The sequence below is a fragment of the Crinia signifera genome, chromosome 5 (assembly GCF_055691185.1).
Source record: "Crinia signifera chromosome 5, ASM5569118v1, whole genome shotgun sequence".
NCBI classification, from domain to species: Eukaryota; Metazoa; Chordata; class Amphibia; order Anura; family Myobatrachidae; genus Crinia; species Crinia signifera.
Window position 1 is genome coordinate 197235337 of NC_139221.1, and position 16998 is coordinate 197252334.

General features: G+C 42.1%; 1 long non-coding RNA gene across 2 annotated transcripts in view; it reads left to right on the forward strand.

Moving 5' to 3' along the window:
• LOC146079626 (uncharacterized) overlaps nucleotides 1–16998 on the forward strand; it is a 518301-nt gene that overhangs the window by 239468 nt on the left and 261835 nt on the right. The window lies entirely within an intron of this gene.

Below are 16998 nucleotides of genomic sequence, written 5' to 3' on the forward strand. Positions count from 1 at the left end.
TTAGTTGCTCAGCAAAACGGTCACCATAACGGGGGAAACGTGGGATGGCAGTTTTACATACTGTATATATAATATGTAAAACTACTGCCTTACTTTTGTTATGTACATGGGGCAGACTGGGTTGTGCACAAGTGGAGTGAGCCTGCATTTTCCTCTCTCCTAGAGCAGGCAGCCTCATGCCTCCTTCTTCTCCGTGCAGCCTGCGTGCTCAGCCAGTCACTGAGCCGCAGGCTGCTATGTCAAACACGATTGCATAGCTGAGCCATCGCTCAGCTGTCCTCTCCTTCTGTATGGCGCCGGCGGCTGTCAATCTCAGCAGGGAACCCCTGAGCAGAGTGCGCACTGTCTGCCTGACTGTCCCTGACACAGGTGACAGCGCCCGCCACAGACACCGCTCCTCCAAGCAGCCGCGGGGGCTGCCACATGGTGGCTACGCCACTGGGACATAGTGCAATACTGTTTGACAATAAAAGACAATTTATTTCAAGAATGCACTCACATGAATTAAAACATTTAAAAGCATATCACCAATATATAATTAGTAGAAGCGGTCCTCAGAGATATTCACCACGTTGAGAAGATGTCCTTAGTTGTCATCGAAGTAGCAAATCAGGTTAGTGTCCCGGAAACCATCAACTTCAAATACTGCTTATCGGGAATCTCCTCCGTGGTACGATCCTCCTGAGTCATAGAAATGGACTTATTGCTTAAGCGCTTTCAGTCTCAGAAGACCTTCATCAGAAGCATAAGTCCTTGCTTCTTCTGTGGGCTTTATATACCCAATTAATCCTGCCAAAAGAAAGCCAATCCCAAAACGGAAGTATGTATTCCGTTTCCTATGTTACTTCCGCCAGGAATCAGAAGTACTGGCGAAAGTTGTCAGGGTCCGTATCACCTAAATTCACCTAAATTACCCCGTCTATGTAGACTGCATACTTCCGTTTTGGGATTGGCTTTCTTTTGATGAAATAAGATAATTATTAAGATTAGCATCTTAATCCACTGGACAAAAAAGACTGTTCCCCAACTGAGACTTGTCCAGCAAAAAATGCTTCAGATATTATATTTTGAAAGAAAATATGCAAGGCTGGATATCGAATCCGGAGCAATTAAATTTTACAAAAATTGGTCCTTATTTATAGACACCCTGGATGTGACGACTAGAAATCATATTTCATCTGTGTTTGAAAATATATCTACTACCAATTCTGATATCTGAATACACCGTACATAGTAAGAGATGTTTGTAAGTATTCAATATGATTATAGATGTGACTTGCTTTAATAAATATACTGTACCATGCCCATTCAATCATTCTAGTTTAAATAGTAAAAACGATTTAGCAGATGGTAAAGTTTGTATGGTGGAACCTGATATTCCTTTACTTCCCCCTCTATCTCGCTTTTTCCTCCCTTTTCCCCTTTTCCCTTTGCACTGTCATGTCATAATTGTTTGTTTTTGTCTTAATGTCTTTATACAAGTGTTCCAGTCAGTGCAGTTGGCTTTGATATTGAATAAGCAACACAGTAAGCAGAATTGACATTGCCAGAGTTATTTACGGTCACGGTACAAACTGGCCAACATAGTTATATAAGCTTAACTAACTACAATGAAAATATATCGGAATGAACAATTTATTAACAGCTGATGTCTTGATTATGAGTAATCATGATTTATTGAAAACACCCTTATGAACCATGTATATGTTTTTTATGTTTGTAGGTTTCTTTGTATACTTGTATTTCATTACAAAATTTCTCAATAAATATTATTTAAAAAAAAAAAAACAAGGAGACCAAGGCAAAGAAATCCTTTGCTATATGGTTGTCTTATATTAAATCCTTGCCTCCCCATGTTAAAGATCCTCTTCGGAAGGCTGTACATTTAACGTCCTGGTATAATCTTGCAACTCTTCAGTTAAATGCACCTCCATTTTGACCCCAACCCTTCCTTTGTATGTTCCTATTGGCTTCTTGATTATGCTTTATGACCTGTTCCATTGATGTAAGACTGTTGAGACATAATATACTAAGAAACAACCACACGATTTATATTTAAGTTTTGTTTGTTATATATATGTAATACATTGCAGATCAAACGTATTATTTTTGGACAATGCTTCCTTTTTCTGTATACACTGATGCAGTTCTTTAATAAAATGTTTGGAAAAAAAAAATCCTAATACTTCACATTTGATAAGGAGGAGAGGTGACTCTTTGGCAACTAACGATAATTTGAAGAAATACACAATGTTCTCCTTTCTTTTGATACAGTATGTGTATTTTTGAATGGGACGGATAGGTTTTTCTCTTCTTTGTCATGTAATGAGACATACCAGGGACCAAACTAGGATTTCCATCACCCGGGGCAAGGCATTAATTTGGCACCCCCTCCGGTACTATTGGACTACATTGCACCGTGTGCACCAGTTAGGGTGTTGTCAGCACAGGGGGGTGCCCAATTTACTGACTTACTGAGGTACCAATAGAGGTCTCTAAATCAGCCTCTGTATATTCCCCATATCCCTCTACCATCCAACACACCTTGTACTCACTGTCCCCCCACATACACCTCATATCCATCTACCCCTCATACACCCTAGTCCCCCAATCCCCCCAGATACAGTACACCTGATAAGCATCTTCCCCACCACACACAACCCATATGCATCATATCCATCTTCCCCCAAAACACCATCCTCCCACATACACCCCATACCCCTTTACCACCACACACACACCCTGGTCCCCCACATACACTGGATAATCCTCACACCCTACTCCCACTGTCTCTTACATACACACCCCATAACCAAAGACCCCCTTCCCCAGAACCTGGGTGGTGACCTCCTCTGTCTTCCAGTCGGACTGGAGCTCCCTCAAAAGCCGCTTTGTCCAGCAGCAGCCGCTCTTCACATGAGGCACCTCAAGGGAGCTAGGGCTGAGACAGCTGCACAGCAGGAAGTAGAGCAGCATCCGGGCAGATGTTCTGCTGCTCACTGCGCCTGTTCTCCTCTTTGGTGTATTCAGATGCCGGAGGGGAGTGAGGTGAATAATGTTTTGGGCAGAGGGTGAGTGTGGATGTCTTGAGGCTGGAGCCACTCTTCTCACTAAAGTATTGCAGCACTGCCACCAGATTCTCCTCTGCCCTACTGTGACCCCCTCGGCACACTCTCATCCAGCACCTGGGTAACATGCCCCCTTAGCTCCCCCCCCCCCCCCCTAGTTGCAGCCCTGGACATGCCATAGGATAATATTATGACAGGCACATTTAAAAGGAAGATGTAGCTACCCAAAGGTGTCATAAATTATGAGAGCATGAATTATTAAATGTCCAGAGCAATCTGCCCGAACCAAAATTTGGTATCTAGAGTGGTAAATATCTTTGTGTTTGCCATATCAGCTATTACAGTATTTGCTCAACAGTTCTCAGGGTGGAAATTCGGTCTCATCAAAGCTTTGTGCACAGGGTAATGGAGATGCATACCAAACCATCTTTTTTACTGAAGCAACTTTAGCTGGCACCTTTGAAATAGCTTCTGCCACTGGAGAAATGATGCCTAATGATTTCATAATAACAATAATGTTGTAGAAACTAGTATTGTGCACCGGACACTTTTTGCATTTTGGGTTATGGGTTCTGATTAACTTCAGGTTTTGGGTTTTAATGGGTTTTGCCAAAACACCCCCTAAACATTTTGGGTTTTGGGTTCTGATTTTTTTTTTTTAAAAACATAAAAACTGCTAAAATCGCAGTATTTTGTTTTTTTTTTTGCTCCTACGCTTTTATGGCCTCAATAACATTAATTTCCACTCATTTCCAGTCTATTCTAAACACCTCACAATATTGTTTTCGGTGCAAAAGGTTGCACCGAGGTAGCTGGATAACTATGCTAAGCCACACAAGCGTGTGGCACAAACACGTGGCTCATCTAGGAGTGGCACTGCAGCGACAGACAGGATGGCAGTTTGAAAAACTAGGCCCCAAAAAGACCCCTATCTGGCTTGATCATGTTCACAATGTGCAGCTGAGGGGCAGTGGGTGTTTTGTGCAGCCCTGAGTTGTTCTGCGAGTGTTTATCTGTTTTGTATCAGTTTAATATCCAATAAGACCCCTATCTGGCTTGATTGTGTTTACCACCAGCCGAGGAGCAGTGGGCAATTCATGCAGCAATGCAATAGCTGCACTGTGGAGCTACAAAGGAGTGGAACCTTCTGACCAGATATAACCTGGTGACGACCAGCCAAGGATCAGTGGGCGATGCTTGCAGCACTGAGTTCTTCTGCGAGTGTTTATCTGTTTTTGTCAGTTTAATATCCAATAAGACCCCTATCTGGCTTGATCATGTTTACCAACATCTGAGGCGCAGTGGGCAATTTGTGCAGCAATGCAATAGCTGCACTGCGGAGCTGCAAAGGAGTTAAACCATCTGACCAGATATAACCTGGCGACGACCAGCCGAGGAGCAGTGGGCGATTTGTGCAGCAATGCAATACCTGCACTGCGGAGCTGCAAAGGAGTGGAACCTTCTGACCAGGTATAACCTGGCGATGACCAGCCAAGGAGCAGTGGGTGATCGTGCAGCTTACATATTAAGGACTCTCAGCAGTGGGATTGCTCAGCTCTGTGATTATTTCCACTTGAGCGCAAACAGTTGTATGTGATTAAAGACGAGTCCACTTATCTCACATATCAATGACTCTTAGCAGTGGGATTAATGACTGGTGATGCAAAATGGAATGGTCCCTGAACCCCCTCCCACCCACCCTTATGTTATGGAAATAGGACATGCACACTTTAACAAACCAAACATTTCAGCGACAGGGCCTATAAAACTGTGGCTGAAATTATTGGATTGTTTGGGCCCCACACAAAAAAAAAACAATTCATATCTCCCTGTATAGACTGGCTCTACAGAGACAAAATGTCATCGTCACTCATCATCCTCCTCCTTTGATTCCTCACCCCTTTCAGTGTGTACTTCCTCATCCTCACAGATTATCAATTCGTCACCGCTGGACTCCACAATCATAGGTCCTGTTATAATCTCTGGAGGCAATTCCTGGTCTTCATTGAATAATTGATCATTCGTTTTTATAAACGTCATCTTCTCCACATTTTGCGGAAGCAACCTCCTTCGCCGGACACTGACCAGGTTCTCCGCTGCACTAAAAACTCTTTTGGGGTACACACTGGAGGGGGGACAACTCAGGTAAAATAGAGCTGGTTTGTACAGGGGCTTCCAAACTGCCTTTTTTTTCCTGCCAGTACAGTTAAGGACTGTCTGACATGTCTACTTGGATGCTTTCACCAAAGTAATCCTCCACCATTTTTGCAATTGTTGACATCATCCAATGCAGTGACAGTAGACATGTTAGCAATCATTGGCAGGTCCTTTAGTCTGGACCAGATGTCCAAAATCCCTCCTGCCTGCCCTGCTGTTTCCTCGCAGCCACAGATGTGAGAGAAAATGAAGGAGGAGCTGATGCTGTGTCACGGTCCCCTTCAGATGACCATCTCCTGACCAGCAGGTCTTTGCACCTTGTGTCCGCCGGAAACAGAGACACAACATACGCTTTAAACTGAGGATCAAGCATGGTGGCCAGAATGTATTCCTCTGACTTTAACAGACTGAACACCCTCGTATCCTGGCAAAGCATATGGAGGGCTTCATCCACAAGAGCTACATCCTTTGCAGAATCGCAATGCTTTAGCTCCTCCTTCACTTTCTCCAGCTGCTTCTGCAACAGCCTGATCAGGGGAATCACCTGACTCAAGCTGGCAGTGACGGAACTGACTTCACGTGTGGCAAGTTCAAATGGATAAAGATCCTTGCACAACATGGAATTCAGCCTCCTCTGCGCTTGAGTCAGGTGCAGCCCCGTTCATCTGCCTATGTTGTATGTGGCTGTGTAGGCTTGAAAGGCCTTTGCTGCTCCTCCATCCTCTGCAGCATATAGAGGGTGGAGTTCCAGCGTGTCACCACCTCTTGTTTAAGCTGATGGCAGGGCAGGTTGAGAAGTTTTTGCTGCCACTCCAGCCTTCGGCAGGCAGTGGCAGAATGCCAAAAGTGTCCGCAAATTTTGCGGGCCACCAAAAGCATCTCCTGCACACTCCTGTCACTTCTGATGAAATGCTGCACCACCAAATTTATTGTGTTGGCAAAACATGGCATGTTCTGGAAATTGCCCATGTGTAATGCCCGCACAATGTTACTGGCATTGTCTTACACCACAAATCCCCAGGAGAGTCTAAGGTGGGTAAGCCACTGGGAGATTATTTCCCTCAGTTTCTCTAAGAGGTTGTCGGCGTTGTGCCTCTTCCTGAAACCGGTGATACACAGCATAGCCTGCCTTGGAAGGAGCTGACGTGCAGGAGATGCTGCTGCTGCAGAAGGCGATGCATCTACCCAGTTGTCTGTCACAGTCATATAGTCCTTAGTTTGCCCTGATCCACTTGTCCATATGTCCATAGGACAGTGGGTACAGCCACATTTTTCAGGGCACTGAGGACACTTTTTCTGATGTCTCTTTACATCCCAGGTATCACCTGCCTAATGAAGTGGAATCTAGATGGGATTTGGTACCAGGGACACAATCCCTCAATCAATCGTCTAAATTCCACTCCACTGATGGCGGACGCCAGATGCACGTCTAACACCAACATAGCTGTCAAGGCCGCAGTTATCTGCTTTGCCATAGGATGACTGCTGTCATATTTCGTCCTCATGGCAAACGACTGTTGGGTGGTCAATTGCTTAGTGAAAGACGTAGTGGTTTTACGACTTCCCCTCTGGGATGATGACCGACTCCCAGCAGCAGCGGCAGTAGTAGGCGTAGCACTGCAGGATCCTCCGGAGGAATCTCAGATAGAAGAGGAGTTAGTCATGCTGGTGAAAGGGCCTGCAGGACTCCCCATAATCCAGATCGAGGAGAAAATTGATGAGCAAGGAGTTGATGGTGTGCTTTTCAGGCACTTGGGATTTAGGTGTCCCTGGACTGCTATCCGCAGTTCCTGAACTAAACACTGATTTATGAAGGGTCTTCAGGTGATGTATAAGGGAGGATGTCCCTAGGTGGGCAAGATCCTTACCCCTGCTTATTGGAGCTTTACATAAGCGGCATATGGCAATACATTTGTTGTCCGGATTCGGATAAAAAAAAATCCCAGATCAAAGGAGGTGGATTTATTGATCCTCTGCCCAGGCATGACGATGGGCTTTTTCATCCCATGAACAACATCTGTTTCCCCCACCTCAGCATCCTCCTCGTCAACTTCTTCCTCAGCGCCAGCTACATCAATATCCTCCTCTTGGTCTACAACATTGACACCTTCATTATCTAAATCAAGAAATGCACTGTGGGTGATCCTTCCAGCATATGCAGAGGGAATGCTAAAAATGGTGGAAGGAGCCACCTTATCCCGTACGGTGATGGGAAGGTCAGTATTGCAACCACCAACACCCTTGGACTCTCCTTGGGGGTTTGTGATAACATGTCTACTTTAGTAGGCAGAGATGTTTGCTGTGTTTTTGATGACAGCTGAAATCTCTTAAAATCTCTAAAGGGGGGAGTAGGAGAGCTTGCGTCATCATGTGAAGTTGATACACCAGTCATGAATACAGGCCAGGGCCTTAACTGTTCTTTGCTACTCCATATTATAAATGGCACATTGGCAAGGTTACGTTTCTCCTCCAATGATTTTAATTTATTTTTTTTGGTCCTTTTTTACTCAACTTTGGCTTTTTGGATTTTACATGCCCTGTATTTTGACACTGGACATCAGCCTTGCCAGAAGATGTTGATGGCATATCATTGTCTATGTCATCATTACTATTGCAGTTGCAGCAGATTCATAAGTACAGTAGGAGGAAGTGGCCCTTCATCTTTCCCTATCTGATTCTTCATATTTTGGATCTCCATTATTTTTGTGGAGTTATGCAATATATTACACCATAGGACAGCACCACTGGAGTGCAAGTATATACGGCAGTAGATGCACCATGAGAGAGATATTATATAAAGGCAGTAGATGCACCAGCAGAGAGATATCATATATTTACAGCAGTAGATGCACCAGTAGACTGGTATTATTATTTATACGGCAGTATATGCACCAGCAGAGAGATATTATTTATACGGCAGTATATGTACCAGCAGAGAGATATTATTTATATGGCAATAAATGCACCAGCTGAGACTTATTATATATACTGCAGTAGATGCACCAGTAGAGTCGACTGGTATTATTTATCTGGCAGTAAATGCACCAGCAGAGAGATATTATATTTATATCAGTATATGCACCAGCAGAGAGATATTATATATACGGCAGTAGATGCACCAGCAGAGAGATATTATATATATGGCAGAAGATGCACCAGTAGAGTTGACTGGTATTATTTAATCGGCAGTAGATGCACTAGCAGAGAGATATTATATACTGTATATATGGCAGCAGATGCACCATTAGAGTCGACTGGTATTATTTATACAGCAGTAGATGCACCAGCAGAGAAATGTTATATATATGGCAGTATATGCACCAGCAGATAGATATTATTAATACAGCAGTATATGCACCAGCAGAGAGATATTGTATATACGGCAGTAGATGCACCAGAAGAGAGATATTATATATATGGCAGTATATGCACCAGCAGAGAGATATTATATATACGGCAGTAGATGCACCAGTAGAGTCAACTGGTATTATTTATCTGGCAGTAGATGCACCAGCAGAGAAATATTATATATACGGCAGTATATGCACCAGTAGAGAGATATTATATATACGGCAGTATATGCAAAAGCAGAGAGATATTATATATTCGGCAGTAGATGCATCAGTAGAGTCAACTGGTATTATTTATCTGGCAGTAGATGCACCAGCAGAGAGATATAATATATATGGCAGTAGATGCACCAGCAGAGAGATATTATAAATATGGCAGTATATGCACCAGAAGAGAGATATTATATATACAGCAGTATATGCACCAGCAGAGAGATATTATTTATATGGCAGTAGATGCACCAGCAGAGAGATATTATATATACGGCAGTAGATGCACCAGCAGAGAGATATTATATATATCTGGCAGTAGATGCATCAGCAGAGAGATAATATATATATATATGGCAGTAGATGCACCAGCAGAGAGATATTATATATATGGCAGTATATGCACCAGCAGAGAGATATTATATATACAGCAGTAGATGCACCAGCAGAGAGATATTATAAATACGGCAATATATGCACCAGAAGAGAGATATTATATATACGGCAGTAGATGCACCAGCAGAGAGATATTATTTATATGGCAGTAGATGCACCAGCAGAGAGATATTATTTATACGGCAGTAAATGCACCAGCACAGAGATATTATATATATATGGCAGTAGATGCACCAGCAGAGAGATATTATATATACGGCAGTATATGCACCAGCAGAGTGATATTATATATACGGCAGTATATGCAAAAGCAGAGAGATATTATAAATACGGCCGTATATGCACCAGAAGAGAGATATTATATATATGGCAGTATATTCACCAGCAGAGAGATATTGTTTATATGGCAGTAGATGCAACAGCAGAGAGATATTATATATACGGCAGTAGATGCACCAGTAGAGTCGACTGGTATTATTTATCCAGCAGTAGATGCACCAGCAGAGAGATATTAGTTATCCAGCAGTAGATGCACCAGCAGATAGATATTATTTATACAGCAGTATATGCACCAGCAGAGAGATAATATATATACGGCAGTAGATGCACCAGCAGAGAGATATTATATATACAGCAGTAGATGCACCAGCAGAGAGATATTATATATATATATGGCAGTAGATGCATCAGCAGAGAGATATTATATATACGGCAGTATATGCACCAGCAAAAATATATTATATATATACGTTAGTATATGCACAAGCAGAGAGATTTTATATATATGGCAGTATATGCACCAGCAGAGAGATATTATTTATACGGCAGTAGATGCACCAGCAGATAGATATTATATATATATGGCAGTAGATGCACCAGTAGAGAGGTATTATACAGCAGTAGATGCACCAGCAGAGAGATATGATATATATGGCAGTAGATGCACCAGCTAAGAGATATTATATATACAGCAGTAGATGCAACAGCAGAGAGATATTATATATACAGCAGTAGATGCACCAGCAGAGAGATATGATATATATGGCAGTAGATGCACCAGCTAAGAGATATTATATATATGGCAGTAGATGCAACAGCAGAGAGATATTATATATACAGCAGTAGATGCACCAGCAGAGAGATATTATATAGAAATATTATATATATGGCAGTAGATGCAACAGCAGATAGATATAATATATTTACAGGAGTAGATGCACCAGTAGACTGGTATTATTATTTTTTACGGCACTAGATGCACCAGCAGATAGATATTTTTTATACGGCAGTAGATGCACCAGCAGAGAGATATAATATATTTACGGCAGCAGATGCACCAGTAGACTGGCATTATTATTTTTACAGCAGTATATGCACCAGCAGAGAGATATTATATATATGGCAGTAGATGCACCAGTAGAGAGATATTATAAATAAGGCAGTATATGCACCAGAAGAGAGATATTATATATACGGCAGTATATGCACCAGCAGAGAGATATTGTTTATATGGCAGTAGATTCACCAGCAGAGAGATAATATATATACGGCAGTAGATGCACCAGTAGAGTCGACTGGTATTATTTATCCAGCAGTAGATGCACCAGCAGAGAGATATTATTTATCCAGCAGTAGATGCACCAGCAGAGAGAGATTATTTATCCAGCAGTAGATGCACCAGCAGAGAGATATTATTTATACGTCAGTATATGCACCAACAGAGAGATATTATTTATATGGCAGTATATGCACCAGCAGAGAGATATTATATATACAGCAGTAGATGCACCAGCAGAGAGATATTATATATATCTGGCAGTAGATGCATCAGCAGAGAGATAATATATATACGGCAGTATATGCACCAGCTGAAAGATATTATATATACGGCAGTATATGCACGAGCAGAGAGATATTATATATACGGCAGTATATGCACCAGCTGAAAGATATTATATATACGGCAGTATATGCACGAGCAGAGAGATATTATATATACGGCAGTATATGCACCAGCAGATAGATATCATATATATGGCAGTAGATGCACCAGTAGAGGGGTATTATACAGCAGTAGATGCACCAGCAGAGAGATATTATATATACGGCAGTAGATGCACCAACTGAGAGATATTATATATATAGCAGTATATGCACCAGCAGAGAGATATTATATATATATGGCAGTAGATGCACCAGCAGAGAGATATTATATATACAGCAGTAGATGCACCAGCAGAGAGATATTATATAGAAATATTATATATATGGCAGTAGATGCACCAGCAGATAGATATAATATATTTAAAGCAGTAGATGCACCAGTAGACTGGTATTATTATTTTTTACGGCACTAGATGCACCAGCAGAGAGATATTTTTATACGGCAGTAGATGTACCAGCAGAGAGATATAATATATTTACGGCAGCAGATGCACCAGTAGACTGCATTATTATTTTTACGGCATTATATGCACCAGCAGAGAGATATTATATATATGGCAGTAGATGCACCAGTAGAGAGATATTATAAATAAGGCAGTATATGCACCAGAAAAGAGATATTATATATACGTCAGTATATGCACCAGCAGAGAGATATTGTTTATATGGCAGTAGATGCACCAGCAGAGAGATATTATATATACGGCAGTAAATGCACCAGCAGAGAGATATTATTTATCCAGCAGTAGATGCATCAGCAGAAAGATATTATTTATCCAGCAGTAGATGCACCAGCAGAGAGATATTATTTATCCAGCAGTAGATGCACCAGCAGAGAGATATTATTTATACGGCAGTATATGCACCAGCAGAGAGATATTATTTATATGGCAGTAGATGCACCAGCAGAGAGATATTTTATATACAGCAGTAGATGCACCAGCAGAGAGATATTCTATATACGGCAGTATATGCACCAGCAGAAAGATATTATATATACGGCAGTATATGCACGAGCAGAGAGATATTATATATACGGCAGTAGATGCACCAGCAGAAAGATATTATATATATGGCAGTATATGCACCAGCAGAGAGATATTATTTATACGGCAGTAGATGCACCAGTATTCGACTGGTATTATTTATCTGGCAGTAGATGCACTAGCAGAGAGATTTTATATATACAGCAGTAGATGCACTAGCAAAGAGATATTATATAGAGATATTATATATATGGCAGTAGATGCACCAGCAGAGAGATCTTTTTATACAGCAGTTGATGCACCAGCAGAGAGATATAATATATTTACGGCAGTAGATGCCCCAATAGACTGGCATTATTATTTTTACAGCAGAAGATGCATCAGCAGAGAGATATTATATATACGGCAGTAGATGCACCAGCAGAAAGATATTATATATATGGCAGTATATGCACCAGCAGAGAGATATTATTTATACGGCAGTAGATGCACCAGTATTCGACTGGTATTATTTATCTGGCAGTAGATGCACTAGCAGAGAGATTTTATATATACAGCAGTAGATGCACCAGCAGAGAGATATTATATAGAGATATTATATATATGGCAGTAGATGCACCAGCAGAGAGATCTTTTTATACAGCAGTTGATGCACCAGCAGAGAGATATTATATATACAGCAGTATATGCACCAGCAGAAAGATATTATATATACGGCAGAATATGCACGAGCAGAGAGATATTATATATACGGCAGTAGATGCACCAGCAGAAAGATATTATATATATGGCAGTATATGCACCAGCAGAGAGATATTATTTATACGGCAGTAGATGCACCAGTATTCGACTGGTATTATTTATCTGGCAGTAGATGCACTAGCAGAGAGATTTTATATATACAGCAGTAGATGCACCAGCAGAGAGATATTATATAGAGATATTATATATATGGCAGTAGATGCACCAGCAGAGAGATCTTTTTATACAGCAGTTGATGCACCAGCAGAGAGATATAATATATTTACGTCAGTAGATGCACCAATAGACTGGCATTATTATTTTTACAGCAGAAGATGCACCAGCAGAGAGATATTATATATATATGGCAGTAGATGCACCAGTAGAGATATATATATATATTGCAATGCATGCACCAGCAGAGAGATAATATTTATACAGCAGTAGATTCACCAGCAGATAGATCATATATATATATATATATATATATATATATATATATATATATATACACACCAGCAGAGAGATATTATTTTATACAGCAGTAGATGCACCAGCAGAGGTGATATTATCTAAATGGCAGTAGATGCACCAGCAGAGAGATATAATATATACGGCAGTATCTGCACCTGCAGAGAGATCTTTTTTTAACGGCAGTAGATGCACCAGTAGAGAGTATATATTGTTTACTTTAGTTATATACACTAGTAAAAGCACCAGCAGGGAGGTATTATATATATACGGCCGTAGAGGCACCAGGAGACTGGTATATATTGCAGTAAATGCACAAGCAGAGAGGTATTATTATTAATTTAATATATATTCGGCAGTAGATGCACCAGTACACTGGTATTAATATATGTCAGTACAGTAGATGCACCAGCAGAGAATATGTTTACTAGTTATATAAGGCTGTAAATGAACCAACAGGGAGGTATTATACAGCAGATGCACAAGCAGACTGGTATACAAGTGGTTAATAACAACAGTGCAGCACAGTCATATACTGATTGAAGTGGCCAGATACTGGCTGGGCTGGCAGCCACTGGCAGTGCAGAGCACACACCGGAAAGCAGAGCAGACAGTTTCACTAGTAGGCACTGGCAGTCGCCCCAGCAGCAAAAAAACAACAGCTCCCTAATCTAACAAAGCTCCGCACAGTAAGTACACTCCTATCCCTAACTCACGAGTGACAAATGGCGCCTGATTCTCGTGGTTATATAGTGGTCCGGATCTTGAGAGAATCCAGCGCAGAGAAATTACGTTTTGCCTGTGCGCACAGAAGCTCCGAGAGCTGCTCAGATACGGGCTCGGATTAGTGACGTTCATGCAGGCTTGGATCTGGGAAATCTGAGCCCGCACATCTCTAGTAGAAACAAGTCTTGTCTAAATGCAGGTTAATGGTACTGCAATCAAATAGATCAGTGGTTCCCAACATCGGTCGTCAAGTACCCAAAACAGTTCACGTGTTTCAAGTCACCCAGCCACACACTGCGTTACCTGAGAGCTCAGCAGTACACATGCCATCAATTCTTGAACTTGAGCAATGCATCTCTGATGGCATCTTTACAAACCGGAGATTATATGCATCAGATACCTTTTGCAATCTCAGTCAGACTTGTGACACTGGCCCTTATTTTAGTTCACTCACAGAGGCAAGTTCCTTCTCAAATGGACAAAACCATGTGGACTGCGGGCGCGGGGGGGGGGGGGGGGCAGATGAAACTTGTGCAGAGAGAATTAGATTTGGGTGGGATTTTACTTCAAAGTGAGATTTATATTGCAGTCTAAAAATAAAGCAGTCAGTATTTTCCCTGCACAGAAACAAAATAACTCACCAAAATCTAACTCTCTCTGTATATTACATTTGCCCCCCTTTAGTGCACATGGTTTTGTCCATTTGAGAGGGAATTAGCCTTTGCGAGTGAACCAGAATAAGGGCCACCATGTAAAGTGGTCTGTGTGCAAATCACCACAGGACTCTGGAGAGCTACAGAACTGTTTCTTTGCTACATGCTAGTCATACTGAACAAAGGCAGCAGGAGGGCTTCCTGTGTAACAAAAACATTCTGTTTGACACGTGACTAAAGGTACCCATAGACGGTCCGTTCCCGGACCGTCCGTTTTGTACTATGCGATGCGCGCTCCCGCGCATCACATAGTACGGTACAAAAAGTATGTGCTGCACATACTTTTTGTACTAGCTAAACATCGTATCGGATCGCATTGCATGCACTAGGCATGCACTAGGCATGCGATCCGATACGATGCATGCTAATTAAGACCCAAACGGATCCGTTTTGCAGCCCACATATAGCTTACATCTACACAGAGTACGGCTTAATTACATATGAATAACAAAAGGAGAACAAAATTAGCTCTTACCATTTCCATTCCAAAAGGCTCTTTTATGTGAAACACTACTTGTTGTCACCAGAAATCCTCAAGGCAGTAGGAAATCCCCAAGATGGTAGAGAAAATGGAAATTGTCTTCTTTATGGAAGTAGTTCTAATCAAAAATACACAAACAGCTGACACTTTTCAATCTGGACATGCAGGTTTTAATCAAGCCACGACAGTGTGGTTCATATGATAGATTAAAATATCCTTTGTGGGGTGTACTATCAGTGACGTGCGGTGAGGTCATTGCCTGGGGAGGCACTGACCTCACCACCCCCCCCCCCCCGGCGGTGCTACATATGCAGCGGCCGCCGGTATATGCGACCCCCCCTCCCCTCCCACCACCCGGCAGACTCACCTGTCCTCGGCGGTGGCGGCGGCCAGTCCTCTCGGCGGGTGAGTGACATCTTCTGCTTTCTCCCTGCAGGCGCCGGCCGAACTCCCCGCTGCCTGCGCTGCTGCATGTGTGATTGGACAGCGGATCCAGCACTGGATCTGCTGGCCCAATCACATCTGGGGGCGTGCGTTTATACTGGTGCCGCTGTCATTGCGGCATCAGTATAAGTGCCGCTTCCCCATTCATTTTCAATGGGCTTTTACAGCCCATTGCTGCGCCCTGCCCCCTGCCCACCCCTACCCGCCCCCCGCTGCCCGGTGTTTTAATGTTAACAGCGGGAGGCACCTCTCCCGCTGCCTCCCACTCTCACATGCAGCAGTGGGAGGCAGCCGGAGAGGTAGAAATGATGAAAATAGTAAAAGAAGATATATAAATATCTTCTTTTTATTATTTTCATCATTGTGACAGGGGAGGCTCTGCCTCCCCTGCCTCCCCTGACTGCACGTCCCTGTGTACTATAAGTTATGATCCATAAGTTGCAGTTTACACAATGATCAACACAGTCTTGTTGAACAACCGTGTAAGTCCACTAGTTACTATTTTGGTTTTACCAGGCTGTTAATCAACCAGTCACACTCCAGCTACATAACACCCATTCTGCATTCCCTCCACTGGCTGCTTGTAAGATGGCAAATCATTTTCAAGATTGGCTTACTGACTTTGGCCTTACATATGCAGTGCCCAAGGTACCTGATCAGTAATAAATTGGACAGCCATTTTGGGTCAACAGGGTTTCTAGTTTATAACAGATAGGCAGTAATCTCATCCGGGTCCTTACACTGCAGGAGTTCCTATATAGGTTGAATTTGATGGATTAAAATCATTTTTCAACCTCAACTATTATGTAACCTAGAATCTCCCATAATTCATCTGGTAGTTGAGCTTTTAGTCATGTGACTCTATGTAACTTGCTTCCCTCCACAATTTCAGAGGCTCACACTCTTGAATCTTTCAAAAAAATATTCAAATTCCATACTTTCCTAATTACTCAAGCATTTCCTTAATGTCCATTTAGTATCTCCATACTCTGTATTTTATGGAAAGCTTTTCTGTACTGTATTGTTTTGTGTGTCTGGTTCAGTCACCATCCAGACAGAATGAAAACCCACTCCGTGGAAGTCTGCGAATGACTGCAAAAATATCGCAGATCGCCAGCCATCTACAAATCCATATGCAACTCACACACCATCTAATGAATTTTCTAGTCTGTGCAAGTGTACATAACTCTGACCCTTCCACAACTCTGATTGAGGCAAGAGATGATGTCACACACCCTCCCTGAATACGCTTGGACATGCCTTGAATTTTTTCCTGACTCTCCAAATATGGCCGGTTACCACACACAAATG